The sequence below is a fragment of the Pleurodeles waltl genome, chromosome 8 (genome assembly GCF_031143425.1).
Source record: "Pleurodeles waltl isolate 20211129_DDA chromosome 8, aPleWal1.hap1.20221129, whole genome shotgun sequence".
In the NCBI taxonomy this organism is placed as follows: Eukaryota; Metazoa; Chordata; class Amphibia; order Caudata; family Salamandridae; genus Pleurodeles; species Pleurodeles waltl.
In genome coordinates this window covers 1,325,513,258-1,325,530,908 of record NC_090447.1, presented here as the reverse complement: position 1 = coordinate 1,325,530,908, position 17,651 = coordinate 1,325,513,258, and the positions used below count along the sequence as shown (strand labels likewise).

The 17,651-nt window shown below is 48.1% G+C and overlaps 1 protein-coding gene across 3 annotated transcripts in view; it reads right to left on the bottom strand.

Annotated features, from left to right (window-relative positions):
* EXPH5 (exophilin 5) overlaps positions 1-17,651 on the bottom strand; it is a 548,780-nt gene that overhangs the window by 315,421 nt on the left and 215,708 nt on the right. The window lies entirely within an intron of this gene.

Genomic DNA, 17,651 nt, shown 5'->3' with positions numbered 1-17,651 from the left:
AGTGAAATAACGTCCACGTTATTTCACAGCCATTTACCACTGCACTTAAGTAACTTATAAGGCACCTATATGTCTAACCTTTACCTGGTAAAGGTTAGGTGCAAAGTTACTTAGTGTGTGGGCACCCTGGCACTAGCCAAGGTGCCCCCACATAGTTCAGGGCAAATTCCCCAGACTTTGTGAGTGCGGGGACACCATTACACGCGTGCACTACACATAGGTCACTACCTATGTGTAGCTTCACAATGGTAACTCCGAATATGGCCATGTAACATGTCTATGATCATGGAATTGCCCCCTCTATGCCATTCTGGCATTGTTGGCACAATCCCATGATCCCACAGGTCTGTAGCACAGACCCGGATACTGCCAAACTGCCTTTTCAGGGGTTTCACTGCAGCTGCTGCTGCTTCCAACCCATCAGACAGGGTTCTGCCCTCCTGGGGTCCAGCCAGGCTTGGCCCAGGATTGCAGAACAAAGGACTTCCTCAGAGAGAGGGTGTTACACCCTCTCCCTTTGGAAAAAGGTGTTAAGGCAGGGGAGGAGTATCATCCCCCAGCCTCTGGAAATGCTTTCATGGGCACAGATGGTGCCCATTTCTGCATAAGCCAGTCTACACCGGTTCAGGGACCCCTCAGCCCTGCTCTGGCGCGAAACTGGACAAAGGAAAGGGGAGTGACCACTCCCCTGACCTGCACCTCCCCTGGGAGGTGCCCAGAGCTCCTCCAGACCTCTGCCATCTTGGAAACAGAGGTGCTGCTGGCACACTGGACTGCTCTGAGTGGCCAGGGCCAGCAGGTGACGTCAGAGACTCCTTCTGATAGGCTCCTTCAGGTGTTGCTAGCCTATCTTCTCTCCTAAGTAGCCAAACCCTCTTTTCTGGCTATTTAGGGTCTCTGCTTTGGGAATTTCCTTAGATAACAAATGCAAGAGCTCATCAGAGTTCCTCTGCATCTCTCTCTTCACCTTCTGCCAAGGAATCGACTGCTGACCGCGCTGGAAGCCTGCAAAACTGCAACAAAGTAGCGAAGACGACTACTGCAACTCTGTAACGCTGATCCTGCCGCCTTCTCGACTGTTTTCCTGGTGGTGCATGCTGTGGGGGTAGTCTGCCTCCTCTCTGCACTAGAAGCTCCGAAGAAATCTCCCATGGGTCGACGGAATCGTCCCCTGCAACCGCAGGCACCAAAGAACTGCATCACCGGTCCCCTGGGTCTTCTCTCAGCACGACGAGCGAGGTCCCTTGAATCCAGCAACTCTGTCCAAGTGACTCCCACAGTCCAGTGACTCTTCAGTCCAAGTTTGGTGGAGGTAAGTCCTTGCCTCCCCACGCCAGACTGCATTGCTGGGAACCGCGTCTTTTGCAGCTACTCCGGCTCCTGTGCACTTTCCGAGGGAATCCTTTGTGCACAGCCAAGCCTGGGTCCACGGCACTCTAACCTGCATTGCACAACCTCCTGAGTTGTCCTCTGGTGGCGTGGGACTCCTTTGTGCAACTTCGGGTGAGCACCGTTTCACTTCTCTTCGTAGTGCCTGTTCCGGCACTTCTGCGGGTGCTGCCTGCTTCTGAGAAGGCTCCTTGTCTTGCTGGGCGCCCCCTCTGTCCCCTGACGCAATTGGCGACATCCTGGTCCCTCCTGGGCCACAGCAGCATCCAAAAACCCTAACCGCACGACTTGCAGCTAGCAAGGCTTGTTTGCGGTCTTTCTTCAGGAAAACACTTCTGCACGACTCTCCATGACGTGGGGCATCCATCCTCCAAAGGGGAAGTTTCTAGCCCTTGTTGTTCCTGCAGAATCCTCAGCTTCTGCTGTCCAGTAGCAGCTTCTTTGCACCCACAGCTGGCATTTCCTGGGCATCTGCCCACTCTCGACTTGATCGTGACTTTTGGACTTGGTCCCCTTGTTCCACAGGTACTCCAGTCTGGAAATCCATTGTTGTTGCATTGCTAGTGTTGGTCTTTCCTGCAGAATTCCCCTATCACGACTTCTGTGCTCTTTGGGGAACTTTAGTGCACTTTGCACTCACTTTTCAGGGTCTTGGGGTGGGCTATTTTTCTAACCCTCACTGTTTTCTTACAGTCCCAGCGACCCTCTACAAGGTCACATAGGTTTGGGGTCCATTCGTGGTTTGCATTCCACTTTTGGAGTATATGGTTTGTGTTGCCCATATCCCTATGTGACCCCATTGCATCCTATTGTAACTATACATTGTTTGCACTGTTTTCTAATACTATACTGCATATTTTTGGTATTGTGTACATATATATTGTGTATATTTGCTATCCTCATACTGAGGGTACTCACTGAGATACTTTTGGCATATTGTCATAAAAATAAAGTACCTTTATTTTTAGTATATCTGTGTATTGGGTTTTCTTATGATATTGTGCATATGACACTAGTGGTACTGTAGGAGCTTCACTCGTCTCCTAGTTCAGCCTAAGCTGCTCTGCTAAGCTACCTTTTCTATCAGCCTAAGCTGCTAGACACCCCTCTACACTAATAAGGGATACCTGGGCCTGGTGCAAGGTGTAAGTACCCCTTGGTACTCACTACAAGCCATTCCAGCCTCCTACATTGGTTGTGCAGCGGTGGGATAAGTACTTTGCAACTACTTACCACTTTTGTCATTGTACTTTTCATAAGAGAAAAATATACAAAACAAGTTCAGTGTATGTACACCTAACCAAAAAGTTTTGGTTTTCTCCTTTCACTTCTTTGCTAAGTGCTGAAAAGTACCTCTAAACTTTCTAAAAAGTTCTTAAAAAGTTTAAAAAGTTTCTTTTCCTGTTCTTTAAAAAGTTCTAAAAAGTTTTTCTCACTTTTTCTATCACTTAAACAATTTCTAAAATGTCTGGCACAGGCCAAACTGTTGATCTGTCCAAACTTGCTTATGATCACCTTAGCTGGAAAGGAGCAAGGAGTCTCTGCACAGAAAGAGGTTTAAGTGTAGGGAAGAATCCCTCTAGAGAACTGTTAGTTAATATGCTTGTTGAACAGGATAAGGCCAGAGGTGCCACTTCTGTTGAAAAAGTAGCTGATAGTTCCCAATCTGATCCTGGGGCGACCCTGGCAAAAGATTTAGAAAGGAAACTTCCAAGCCTGCCCATTATCAGACAACCTAGCATAGCTGGTACTGATGTAGAGTCACACCATACTGATAGTGTTGTCTCACATCATAGCAAGAGTATTCCTTCTCATCATAGTAGAAGTGAGGTTTCTGTTAGCCAAGCTGTTAGGGTGCCATCTGTTAGGGACAGGTCTCCTTCTGTTCATTCTCACCATACTTCTGTTTCAAGGCATGTCCCACCCACCCACCCTGATGACAGAGTGTTAGAAAGGGAGCTCAATAGATTGAGAGTGGAACAAACCAGACTGAAGCTCAAGAAGCAACAGCTGGATTTGGATAGACAGTCCTTAGAAGTGGAAAGAAAAAGACAGAAATTGGGTTTAGAAACCCATGGTGGCAGCAGCAGTATTCCCCATAGTCATCCTGCAAAAGAGCATGATTCTAGGAATCTGCACAAGATTGTTCCCCCTTATAAGGAGGGGGATGACATTAACAAGTGGTTTGCTGCACTTGAGAGGGCCTGTGTTTTACAGGATGTCCCTCAAAGGCAGTGGGCTGCTATCCTATGGCTATAATTTAGTAGAAGAGGTAGGGATAGGCTCCTTACTGTGAAAGAAAGTGAAGCCAATGATTTCAAAGTTCTTAGGAATGCAATCCTAGATGGTTGTGGCTTAACCACTGAACAGTACAGGATGAAGTTCAGAGAAACCAAAAAGGAGTCTTCACAAGACTGAGTAGACTTTGTTGACCATTCAGTGAAGGCCTTGGAGGGGTGGTTACATGGCAGTAAAGTTACTGATTATGAAAGCCTGTATAACTTAATCTTGAGAGAGCATATTCTTAATAATTGTGTGTCTGATTTGTTGCACCAGTATCTAGTGGACTCAGATCTGACCTCTCCCCAAGAATTGGGAAAGAAGGCAGACAAATGGGTCAGAACAAGAGTGAACAGAAAAGTTCATACAGGTGGTGACAAGGATGGCAAGAAGAAAGATGGTGAAAAATCTCAAGATAAGCATGGGGATAAAGGAAAAACCAAAGATCCCACTTCAAATCTTAAACACTCTTCAGGGGGTGGGGATAAAACAAATTCTTCCTCTTCTTAACCTACACAATTTAAAAAGCCTTGGTGCTTTGTGTGTAAAAACAGAGGCCATAGGCCAGGGGATAAGTCCTGTCCAGGTAAACCCCCTGAGCCTACCACCACTAATACATCAAGCTCTAGTGCCCCTAGCAGTAGTGGTACTAGTGGTGGGACTGCGGGCAACAGTCAAGCAAAGGGTGTAGTTGGGTTCACTTATGGGTCCATAATAGAAACTGGGGTAGTCAGTCCCAAGACAGTTTCTGTCACACCTAGTGGCATTGGCCTTGCCACACTGGCTGCTTGTCCCCTTACAATGGATAAGTACAGGCAGACAGTTTCAATAAATGGTGTTGAGGCCTTGGCCTACAGGGACACAGGTGCCAGTATCACTTTGGTGACTGAAAACCTACTGCATCCTGAACAACACATCATTGGACAACAGTATAAAATTATTGATGTCCATAACTCCACTAAGTTTCTTCCCTTAGCTATAATTCAGTTTAGTTGGGGTGGAGTTACTGGCCCTAAGCAGGTGGTAGTATTACCTAGCTTACATGTAGATTGTCTCTTAGGTAATGACCTAGAGGCCTCAGGTTGGGCTGATGTAGAGTTTTATGCCCATGCAGCCATGCTGGGCATCCCAGAGGAATTGTTCCCTCTCATTTCTACTGAAATTAAAAAGCAAAGGAGAGAAGGCCTGAAAACTCAGGATCCCTCTCCAACAACAGGTAAAAAGGGTATCACAGTATCTCCTAACCACCCTGCCAAACAGGATATCATTCCTGTGGTGGGAGAAACCTCTCCTGGGGTGGCACCTGTTCCAAGGGAATCATCAGCTGGCAAAGCTGTACTCCCTGAGGTAAAAGTACCTCTCTGTGGGATAACTAACATTGGTGAGAAAAAGAGCACCATTTTAGTTAACATGGAGCATCCCTCCAACCCTCCCAGAGAAACTTTAGTGCAGAAACCCTGCACTGCCTCACAACACTTAGGACAGCATCCCTGCCCTAGTGTAGAGCTCATAGGACAGCATCCCTGCCCTGCTCCAAATCAAGAGAAACAGCATCCCTGTCCCCTCTTCCAGCCATATGGACAAAGTTTTTGCCCAGCTATGGCTTTAATGAGACAGCATCCCTGTCTGGCATTTCCATCACTACAAATAGGTTCAGTGGACAATTCCCACTGCTCTAAACTAAAACTTACTGATAGAAACTCTGAAAATACATCTTCACATTGTTGCTTAGCTAAAAAACTTCAAACAGAGTGGTTTACATCCCCACAGGGAAGTAACCATATAGTGGATGATAAAGGGAGTAACCAGTCTATTGCAGAGCTACTCTCTACTTATCACCACTTAGACAATAAAGTCTCAACTGGCCGAGGTTAGCCTTATTGTCCTTCGTTTGGGGGGGGTGGGGGGGGGGGTGAGAAAGTAGCCTCTTTCTAGCCTTGTTACCCCCACTTTTGGCCTGTTTGTGAGTGTATGTCAGGGTGTTTTCACTGTCTCACTGGGATCCTGCCAGCCAGGGCCCAGTGCTCATAGTGAAAACCCTATGTTTTCAGTATGTTTGTTATGTGTCACTGGGACCCTGTTAGCCAGGACCCCAGTGCTCATAAGTTTGTGACTATATGTATGTGTTCCCTGTGTGGTGCCTAACTGTCTCACTGAGGCTCTGCTAACCAGAACCTCAGTGGTTATGCTCTCTCATTTCTTTCCAAATTGTCACTAACAGGCTAGTGACCAACTTCACCAATTTACATTGGCATACTGGAACACCCTTATAAATTCCCTAGTATATGGTACTGAGGTACCCAGGGTATTGGGGTTCCAGGAGATCCCTATGGGCTGCAGCATTTCTTTTGCCACCTATAGGGAGCTCTGACAATTCTTACACAGGCCTGCCACTGCAGCCTGAGTGAAATAACGTCCACGTTATTTCACAGCCATTTACCACTGCACTTAAGTAACTTATAAGGCACCTATATGTCTAACCTTTACCTGGTAAAGGTTAGGTGCAAAGTTACTTAGTGTGTGGGCACCCTGGCACTAGCCAAGGTGCCCCCACATAGTTCAGGGCAAATTCCCCAGACTTTGTGAGTGCGGGGACACCATTACACGCGTGCACTACACATAGGTCACTACCTATGTGTAGCTTCACAATGGTAACTCCGAATATGGCCATGTAACATGTCTATGATCATGGAATTGCCCCCTCTATGCCATTCTGGCATTGTTGGCACAATCCCATGATCCCACGGGTCTGTAGCACAGACCCGGATACTGCCAAACTGCCTTTTCAGGGGTTTCACTGCAGCTGCAGCTGCTGCTGCTTCCAACCCCTCAGACAGGGTTCTGCCCTCCTGGGGTCCAGCCAGGCTTGGCCCAGGATTGCAGAACAAAGGACTTCCTCAGAGAGAGGGTGTTACACCCTCTCCCTTTGGAAAAAGGTGTTAAGGCAGGGGAGGAGTAGCATCCCCCAGCCTCTGGAAATGCTTTCATGGGCACAGATGGTGCCCATTTCTGCATAAGCCAGTCTACACCGGTTCAGGGACCCCTCAGCCCTGCTCTGGCGCGAAACTGGACAAAGGAAAGGGGAGTGACCACTCCCCTGACCTGCACCTCCCCTGGGAGGTGCCCAGAGCTCCTCCAGACCTCTGCCATCTTGGAAACAGAGGTGCTGCTGGCACACTGGACTGCTCTGAGTGGCCAGGGCCAGCAGGTGACGTCAGAGACTCCTTCTGATAGGCTCCTTCAGGTGTTGCTAGCCTATCTTCTCTCCTAAGTAGCCAAACCCTCTTTTCTGGCTATTTAGGGTCTCTGCTTTGGGAATTTCCTTAGATAACAAATGCAAGAGCTCATCAGAGTTCCTCTGCATCTCTCTCTTCACCTTCTGCCAAGGAATCGACTGCTGACCGCGCTGGAAGCCTGCAAAACTGCAACAAAGTAGCGAAGACGACTACTGCAACTCTGTAACGCTGATCCTGCCGCCTTCTCGACTGTTTTCCTGGTGGTGCATGCTGTGGGGGTAGTCTGCCTCCTCTCTGCACTAGAAGCTCCGAAGAAATCTCCCATGGGTCGACGGAATCGTCCCCTGCAACCGCAGGCACCAAAGAACTGCATCACTGGTCCCCTGGGTCTTCTCTCAGCACGACGAGCGAGGTCCCTTGAATCCAGCAACTCTGTCCAAGTGACTCCCACAGTCCAGTGACTCTTCAGTCCAAGTTTGGTGGAGGTAAGTCCTTGCCTCCCCACGCCAGACTGCATTGCTGGGAACCGCGTCTTTTGCAGCTACTCCGGCTCCTGTGCACTTTCCGAGGGAATCCTTTGTGCACAGCCAAGCCTGGGTCCACGGCACTCCAACCTGCATTGCACAACCTCCTGAGTTGTCCTCTGGTGGCGTGGGACTCCTTTGTGCAACTTCAGGTGAGCACCATTTCACTTCTCTTCGTAGTGCCTGTTCCGGCACTTCTGCGGGTGCTGCCTGCTTCTGAGAAGGCTCCTTGTCTTGCTGGGCGCCCCCTCTGTCCCCTGACGCAATTGGCGACATCCTGGTCCCTCCTGGGCCACAGCAGCATCCAAAAACCCTAACCGCACGACTTGCAGCTAGCAGGGCTTCTTTGCGGTCTTTCTTCAGGAAAACACTTCTGCACGACTCTCCATGACGTGGGGCATCCATCCTCCAAAGGGGAAGTTTCTAGCCCTTGTTGTTCCTGCAGTATCCTCAGCTTCTGTTGTCCAGTAGCAGCTTCTTTGCACCCACAGCTGGCATTTCCTGGGCATCTGCCCACTCTCGACTTGATCGTGACTTTTGGACTTGGTCCCCTTGTTCCACAGGTACTCCAGTCTGGAAATCCATTGTTGTTGCATTGCTAGTGTTGGTCTTTCCTGCAGAATTCCCCTATCACGACTTCTGTGCTCTTTGGGGAACTTTAGTGCAGTTTGCACTCACTTTTCAGGGTCTTGGGGTGGGCTATTTTTCTAACCCTCACTGTTTTCTTACAGTCCCAGCGACCCTCTACAAGGTCACATAGGTTTGGGGTCCATTCGTGGTTTGCATTCCACTTTTGGAGTATATGGTTTGTGTTGCCCATATCCCTATGTGACCCCATTGCATCCTATTGTAACTATACATTGTTTGCACTGTTTTCTAATACTATACTGCATATTTTTGGTATTGTGTACATATATATTGTGTATATTTGCTATCCTCATACTGAGGGTACTCACTGAGATACTTTTGGCATATTGTCATAAAAATAAAGTACCTTTATTTTTAGTATATCTGTGTATTGGGTTTTCTTATGATATTGTGCATATGACACTAGTGGTACTGTAGGAGCTTCACTCGTCTCCTAGTTCAGCCTAAGCTGCTCTGCTAAGCTACCTTTTCTATCAGCCTAAGCTGCTAGACACCCCTCTACACTAATAAGGGATACCTGGGCCTGGTGCAAGGTGTAAGTACCCCTTGGTACTCACTACAAGCCATTCCAGCCTCCTACATTGGTTGTGCAGCGGTGGGATAAGTACTTTGCAACTACTTACCACTTTTGTCATTGTACTTTTCATAAGAGAAAAATATACAAAACAAGTTCAGTGTATGTACACCTAACCAAAAAGTTTTGGTTTTCTCCTTTCACTTCTTTGCTAAGTGCTGAAAAGTACCTCTAAACTTTCTAAAAAGTTCTTAAAAAGTTTAAAAAGTTTTTTTTCCTGTTCTTTAAAAAGTTCTAAAAAGTTTTTCTCACTTTTTCTATCACTTAAACAATTTCTAAAATGTCTGGCACAGGCCAAACTGTTGATCTGTCCAAACTTGCTTATGATCACCTTAGCTGGAAAGGAGCAAGGAGTCTCTGCACAGAAAGAGGTTTAAGTGTAGGGAAGAATCCCTCTAGAGAACTGTTAGTTAATATGCTTGTTGAACAGGATAAGGCCAGAGGTGCCACTTCTGTTGAAAAAGTAGCTGATAGTTCCCAATCTGATCCTGGGGCGACCCTGGCAAAAGATTTAGAAATGAAACTTCCAAGCCTGCCCATTATCAGACAACCTAGCATAGCTGTTAGTGATGTAGAGTCACACCATACTGATAGTGTTGTCTCACATCATAGCAAGAGTATTCCTTCTCATCATAGTAGAAGTGAGGTTTCTGTTAGCCAAGCTGTTAGGGTGCCATCTGTTAGGGACAGGTCTCCTTCTGTTCATTCTCACCATACTTCTGTTTCAAGGCATGTCCCACCCACCCACCCTGATGACAGAGTGTTAGAAAGGGAGCTCAATAGATTGAGAGTGGAACAAACCAGACTGAAGCTCAAGAAGCAACAGCTGGATTTGGATAGACAGTCCTTAGAAGTGGAAAGAAAAAGACAGAAATTGGGTTTAGAAACCCATGGTGGCAGCAGCAGTATTCCCCATAGTCATCCTGCAAAAGAGCATGATTCTAGGAATCTGCACAAGATTGTTCCCCCTTATAAGGAGGGGGATGACATTAACAAGTGGTTTGCTGCACTTGAGAGGGCCTGTGTTTTACAGGATGTCCCTCAAAGGCAGTGGGCTGCTATCCTATGGCTATAATTTAGTAGAAAAGGTAGGGATAGGCTCCTTACTGTGAAAGAAAGTGAAGCCAATGATTTCAAAGTTCTTAGGAATGCAATCCTAGATGGTTGTGGCTTAACCACTGAACAGTACAGGATGAAGTTCAGAGAAACCAAAAAGGAGTCTTCACAAGACTGAGTAGACTTTGTTGACCATTCAGTGAAGGCCTTGGAGGGGTGGTTACATGGCAGTAAAGTTACTGATTATGAAAGCCTGTATAACTTAATCTTGAGAGAGCATATTCTTAATAATTGTGTGTCTGATTTGTTGCACCAGTATCTAGTGGACTCAGATCTGACCTCTCCCCAAGAATTGGGAAAGAAGGCAGACAAATGGGTCAGAACGAGAGTGAACAGAAAAGTTCATACAGGTGGTGACAAGGATGGCAAGAAGAAAGATGGTGAAAAATCTCAAGATAAGCATGGGGATAAAGGAAAAACCAAAGATCCCACTTCAAATCTTAAACACTCTTCAGGGGGTGGGGATAAAACAAATTCTTCCTCTTCTTAACCTACACAATTTAAAAAGCCTTGGTGCTTTGTGTGTAAAAACAGAGGCCATAGGCCAGGGGATAAGTCCTGTCCAGGTAAACCCCCTGAGCCTACCACCACTAATACATCAAGCTCTAGTGCCCCTAGCAGTAGTGGTACTAGTGGTGGGACTGCGGGCAACAGTCAAGCAAAGGGTGTAGTTGGGTTCACTTATGGGTCCATAATAGAAACTGGGGTAGTCAGTCCCAAGACAGTTTCTGTCACACCTAGTGGCATTGGCCTTGCCACACTGGCTGCTTGTCCCCTTACAATGGATAAGTACAGGCAGACAGTTTCAATAAATGGTGTTGAGGCCTTGGCCTACAGGGACACAGGTGCCAGTATCACTTTGGTGACTGAAAACCTACTGCATCCTGAACAACACATCATTGGACAACAGTATAAAATTATTGATGTCCATAACTCCACTAAGTTTCTTCCCTTAGCTATAATTCAGTTTAGTTGGGGTGGAGTTACTGGCCCTAAGCAGGTGGTAGTATTACCTAGCTTACATGTAGATTGTCTCTTAGGTAATGACCTAGAGGCCTCAGGTTGGGCTGATGTAGAGTTTTATGCCCATGCAGCCATGCTGGGCATCCCAGAGGAATTGTTCCCTCTCATTTCTACTGAAATTAAAAAGCAAAGGAGAGAAGGCCTGAAAACTCAGGATCCCTCTCCAACAACAGGTAAAAAGGGTATCACAGTATCTCCTAACCACCCTGCCAAACAGGATATCATTCCTGTGGTGGGAGAAACCTCTCCTGGGGTTTCACCTGTTCCAAGGGAATCATCAGCTGGCAAAGCTGTACTCCCTGAGGTAAAAGTACCTCTCTGTGGGATAACTAACATTGGTGAGAAAAAGAGCACCATTTTAGTTAACATGGAGCATCCCTCCAACCCTCCCAGAGAAACTTTAGTGCAGAAACCCTGCACTGCCTCACAACACTTAGGACAGCATCCCTGCCCTAGTGTAGAGCTCATAGGACAGCATCCCTGCCCTGCTCCAAATCAAGAGAAACAGCATCCCTGTCCCCTCTTCCAGCCATATGGACAAAGTTTTTGCCCAGCTATGGCTTTAATGAGACAGCATCCCTGTCTGGCATTTCCATCACTACAAATAGGTTCAGTGGACAATTCCCACTGCTCTAAACTAAAACTTACTGATAGAAACTCTGAAAATACATCTTCACATTGTTGCTTAGCTAAAAAACTTCAAACAGAGTGGTTTACATCCCCACAGGGAAGTAACCATATAGTGGATGATAAAGGGAGTAACCAGTCTATTGCAGAGCTACTCTCTACTTATCACCACTTAGACAATAAAGTCTCAACTGGCCGAGGTTAGCCTTATTGTCCTTCGTTTGGGGGGGGGGGTGAGAAAGTAGCCTCTTTCTAGCCTTGTTACCCCCACTTTTGGCCTGTTTGTGAGTGTATGTCAGGGTGTTTTCACTGTCTCACTGGGATCCTGCTAGCCAGGGCCCAGTGCTCATAGTGAAAACCCTATGTTTTCAGTATGTTTGTTATGTGTCACTGGGACCCTGTTAGCCAGGACCCCAGTGCTCATAAGTTTGTGACTATATGTATGTGTTCCCTGTGTGGTGCCTAACTGTCTCACTGAGGCTCTGCTAACCAGAACCTCAGTGGTTATGCTCTCTCATTTCTTTCCAAATTGTCACTAACAGGCTAGTGACCAACTTCACCAATTTACATTGGCATACTGGAACACCCTTATAAATTCCCTAGTATATGGTACTGAGGTACCCAGGGTATTGGGGTTCCAGGAGATCCCTATGGGCTGCAGCATTTCTTTTGCCACCTATATGGAGCTCTGACAATTCTTACACAGGCCTGCCACTGCAGCCTGAGTGAAATAACGTCCACGTTATTTCACAGCCATTTACCACTGCACTTAAGTAACTTATAAGGCACCTATTTGTCTAACCTTTACCTGGTAAAGGTTAGGTGCAAAGTTACTTAGTGTGTGGGCACCCTGGCACTAGCCAAGGTGCCCCCACATAGTTCAGGGCAAATTCCCCAGACTTTGTGAGTGCGGGGACACCATTACACGCGTGCACTACACACAGGTCACTACCTATGTGTAGCTTCACAATGGTAACTCCGAATATGGCCATGTAACATGTCTATGATCATGGAATTGCCCCCTCTATGCCATTCTGGCATTGTTGGCACAATCCCATGATCCCACGGGTCTGTAGCACAGACCCGGATACTGCCAAACTGCCTTTTCAGGGGTTTCACTGCAGCTGCAGCTGCTGCTGCTTCCAACCCCTCAGACAGGGTTCTGCCCTCCTGGGGTCCAGCCAGGCTTGGCCCAGGATTGCAGAACAAAGGACTTCCTCAGAGAGAGGGTGTTACACCCTCTCCCTTTGGAAAAAGGTGTTAAGGCAGGGGAGGAGTAGCATCCCCCAGCCTCTGGAAATGCTTTCATGGGCACAGATGGTGCCCATTTCTGCATAAGCCAGTCTACACCGGTTCAGGGACCCCTCAGCCCTGCTCTGGCGCGAAACTGGACAAAGGAAAGGGGAGTGACCACTCCCCTGACCTGCACCTCCCCTGGGAGGTGACCAGAGCTCCTGCAGACCTCTGCCATCTTGGAAACAGAGGTGCTGCTGGCACACTGGACTGCTCTGAGTGGCCAGGGCCAGCAGGTGACGTCAGAGACTCCTTCTGATAGGCTCCTTCAGGTGTTGCTAGCCTATCTTCTCTCCTAAGTAGCCAAACCCTCTTTTCTGGCTATTTAGGGTCTCTGCTTTGGGAATTTCCTTAGATAACAAATGCAAGAGCTCATCAGAGTTCCTCTGCATCTCTCTCTTCACCTTCTGCCAAGGAATCGACTGCTGACCGCGCTGGAAGCCTGCAAAACTGCAACAAAGTAGCGAAGATGACTACTGAAACTCTGTAACGCTGATCCTTCCGCCTTCTCGACTATTTTCCTGGTGGTGCATGCTGTGGGGGTAGTCTGCCTCCTCTCTGCACTAGAAGCTCCGAAGAAATCTCCCGTGGGTCGACGGAATCATCCCCCTGCAACCGCAGGCACCAAAGAACTGCATCACCGGTCCCCTGGGTCTCCTCTCAGCACGACTAGCGAGGTCCCTTGAATCCAGCAACTCTGTCCAAGTGACTCCCACAGTCCAGTGACTCTTCAGTCCAAGTTTGGTGGAGGTAATTCCTTGCCTCCCCACGCCAGACTGCATTGCTGGGAACCGCGTCTTTTGCAGCTACTCCGGCTCCTGTGCACTTTCCGAGGGAATCCTTTGTGCACAGCCAAGCCTGGGTCCACGGCACTCTCACCTGCATTGCACAACCTCCTGAATTGTCCTCCGGTGGCGTGGGACTCCTTTGTGCAACTTCGGGTGAGCACCGTTTCACTTCTCTTCGTAGTGCCTGTTCCGGCACTTCTGCGGGTGCTGCCTGCTTCTGAGAGGGCTCCTTGTCTTGCTGGGCGCCCCCTCTGTCCCCTGACACAATTGGCGATATCCTGGTCCCTCCTGGGCCACAGCAGCATCCAAAAACCCTAACCGCAAGACTTGCAGCTAGCAAGGCTTGTTTGCGGTCTTTCTTCAGGAAAACACTTCTGCACGACTCTCCACGACGTGGGGCATCCATCCTCCAAAGGGGAAGTTTCTAGGCCTTGTCGTTCCTGCAGAATCCTCAGCTTCTACTGTCCAGTAGCAGCTTCTTTGCACCCACAGCTGGCATTTCCTGGGCATCTGCCCACTCTCGACTTGATCGTGACTTTTGGACTTGGTCCCCTTGTTCCACAGGTACTCCAGTCTGGAAATCCATTGTTGTTGCATTGCTAGTGTTGGTCTTTCCTGCAGAATTCCCCTATCACGACTTCTGTGCTCTTTGGGGAACTTTAGTGCACTTTGCACTCACTTTTCAGGGTCTTGAGGTGGGCTATTTTTCTAACCCTCACTGTTTTCTTACAGTCCCAGCGACCCTCTACAAGGTTTGGTGTCCATTCGTGGTTCGCATTCCACTTTTGGAGTACATGGTTTGTGTTGCCCCTATCCCTATGTGTCCCCATTGCATCCTATTGTAACTATACATTGTTTGCACTGTTTTCTAATACTATACTGCATATTTTTGGTATTGTGTACATATATCTTGTGTATACTTGCTATCCTCATACTGAGGGTACTCACTGAGATACTTTTGGCATATTGTCATAAAAATAAAGTACCTTTATTTTTAGGATATCTATGTACTGTGTTTTCTTATGATATTGTGCATATGACACTAGTGGTACTGTAGGAGCTTCACTCGTCTCCTAGTTCAGCCTAAGCTGCTCTGCTAAGCTACCTTTTCTATCAGCCTAAGCTGCTAGACACCCCTCTACACTAATAAGGGATACCTGGGCCTGGTGCAAAGTGTAAGTACCCCTTGGTACTCACTACAAGCCAGTCCAGCCTCCTACAAAAACAACAAGCACTGTGTTACAGTTTAAATCTTGACTTTGAGTATCGCTCGGCCATAAAATCTTAGCATACAATCCCTAAAAGTAAAGATTATGGGCCTGATTCTAACTTTGGAGGACGGTGTTAAACCGTCCCAAAAGTGGCGGATATACCACCTACCGTATTACGAGTCCATTATATCCTATGGAACTCGTAATACGGTAGGTGGTATATCCGCCACTTTTGGGACGGTTTAACACCGTCCTCCAAAGTTAGAATCAGGCCCTATGTGTGCATTCCTCACTATGAAACCCTCTTTGTATTATGTAACATCCTGTACATTGTTTTACATGACACAGTTGTATGATTTATTGTCAATTTATAATGTGTGTGTGTGATGAAAAGTGCTCTGATACCCTTCAGTGGGAAGAGCAGTGCTATGAAAGTATTAAATAAAAAATAACAAGTGCTATTTAAATTGTTATTTGTGTAAACACTTATTCAAACTAATACACCTGATATTCTTAAAGTGCACGCATATCTCTTGCAACGAGGTTGCAGAAAATGAAAAACCTGCCTCCAAATCTCTTAAGTATTTGTGAAAATATAACAAGCCGTGTGCCTCTTTCTCCCCGTTGCATTGGCATCTAGGCGCTAGGCTGCAATTAGCGCATAGCCAGGGTTCTTACTCCACAAAAGGAGGGCTGATGGCACTTTACATTTTCCCTTTGTTTTTAATTTTCAATGCCAACATTATACATTCAGAGGGACACGTTTTAAAACTTAAAGAAAATCCTAGAACTGGATGTTTCCTTGTCTGAATGCTTTAAATGTCCCAATGCTGTGGGGGCACACACTTGTCCAAGTGCCCAAGCCAGCAAGACCCTGAGGGCCATCACCACGTATTCTGCGAGGCATCTGGCTTTTTCAAGGCAATAACAATAACAATAACATGACATCTTAAACCAATTTATATACACATGATGTCTACATAATATTGACTTATGTGGCCCCTTTTCAGATAACTGACGTTTATGTTACATGTGGAGTATCGTGCAACAAGTTTAGAGGATGTTTTATGAACGGAGGTCGGTCCTACACCCTCATTTCTTTCGTGGTATGCCTATCTGCTGTCGAAAATACCTATTTCCTGAACTTTGAGCCGGCTCTACCTCAGTGACTGCACAAGGAGTCGCCGAGGGTTAACTCACAGGCAGGCAGGAGATCCTGGCTAGCTGCATTGACGTGTTTGTTATCTTTAGAACCAGGTGTGGTCACTGCTTCTTATCACAGAAAGTGTGTTAACGTGCGCCTGCCATATTTCCTCCTTGAAACCACTCTCTATCTTATGAAATGACGCCAGACTCCTCATTTTCTACAACTTAAAGCATTGAACAGGAGCTTTCTAAATATAGTCCGTTCTACTACAGACTTGCAGCTCTGCAGTAGAGTTCTGTAAACAATATACATTAATACTTCCCACATGAATCTTGCTAAATTTATCAATCTTTGCAGAATGCAAGATTGAGTCCCTCTTGCCAGGATTCGAGCACATGACCTGCAAGTTGCACACAGTTCTCTGCGGTTAAACAGATGCTTCAATCCAGTGAGCTAGCTCACTCTGCCATACAATGTCATTTATTGATATGATTGCATACCATTGAGGTCGGTGTGGGACGTGGCCAAGCCGGCGAACATGGCGGACGCAAGCTAGGTGAGCTCTGCGTCTCGCCCGGCGTATCCGGCGGCATACGTGGGCTTGGAGGCGGCGGCACCCAGCCGGTGGGGGTGCCGAGCTGTTGTGGCTCCCCTGGTCGTAGCGATCCTGGGCGCCGGTTCTCAGAGGCAGCGTGGTGTGGTGACGGCCCAGGCTCACGGGGGTCCGTGACCTGCCGCACTCTGCCGTGCTGCGGGTGTAGCCCCGTAGTGGCGCGGGATCGAAGCGCTGAGTGGCCTGGTTGCTGGGGCCCACTGAAAGGGGGTGTCTGGGGGGCCGGTGCCCCTCCAGAGCAGGAGAGGAGCTGAAAGGAGTGTGGAGGGGAGGAGTGGCCTCCCGGGCAACGTGTTAAACTCCAGAGGGAAGAGACGGGCCTCCCAGCCACGTGGCCAGGCCAGAGTTGTCTGCCCCCGACGGAGAAGTTTGACTGATGTGCCTGGGGCCTGGAGGTGATGGTTGGAGATTCTGAGAAAGGTGGATGGAGGTAGGCTGCAAATAAATCGCTGGTTTGGCTGCTCGTGCTGCTGCGCGGCACCGTTCTGGCGGTGCAAGCAAGCGGGCCTGGCCTTTCAGTGGATTAGAGAGGCATATGCCTGGTGAATGCTAGTAGCGGTTCGATGGCGGAGTTGCTGCTGGTGGCGGAGCTGGTGGCGAGGAGTCAATCCCTGCGGGCTCATGGTGCTGGGTAGCTGTGCTGTTGAGGTGGCTGATTGAGAGGGCCCTGGAATGGACTTGAAGGCCCCACATTACTGCGCAACTGCTGTATTTGCTGCATTAATCTCCTGTCCTGGTCCTTCTGTGCTGGTTGGGCACATCGGGGGGCTTTTGGCTCACGCTGCTGGTGGCAAGTCGTTAGGTGGGTGGAGTGGCACCAATTAGGAGCCCGGATAAACTTCGGTCATTGCAGGGATGGGTCGCCTTCGCTCTGGCACTGGAGCTGGGAAGTCGCAAGACACTGCAGCGCAGGACAGCCAAAAACTGGATGCTGTGTTAGCTGTGGTGGAGCGCATCAGTGACTCGCTGGAGCGGGCTCGCACATCTCTTGAAGCCAAGATTGACAAGATGGCCAGTGACCTTGTCCTGCTGCACGCTGACCACCGCAGCCTTGCGGACAAGACAGGTATGATAGAGGCGAGAGTGGATGATCTGGCGCCGGTGGCGTCTCGCTTGGAGGCCAACATGGGGGATGCTCTGTCATGAGTGGCGGAGGTGGAGCGTCGTGTGGAGGACGTGGAG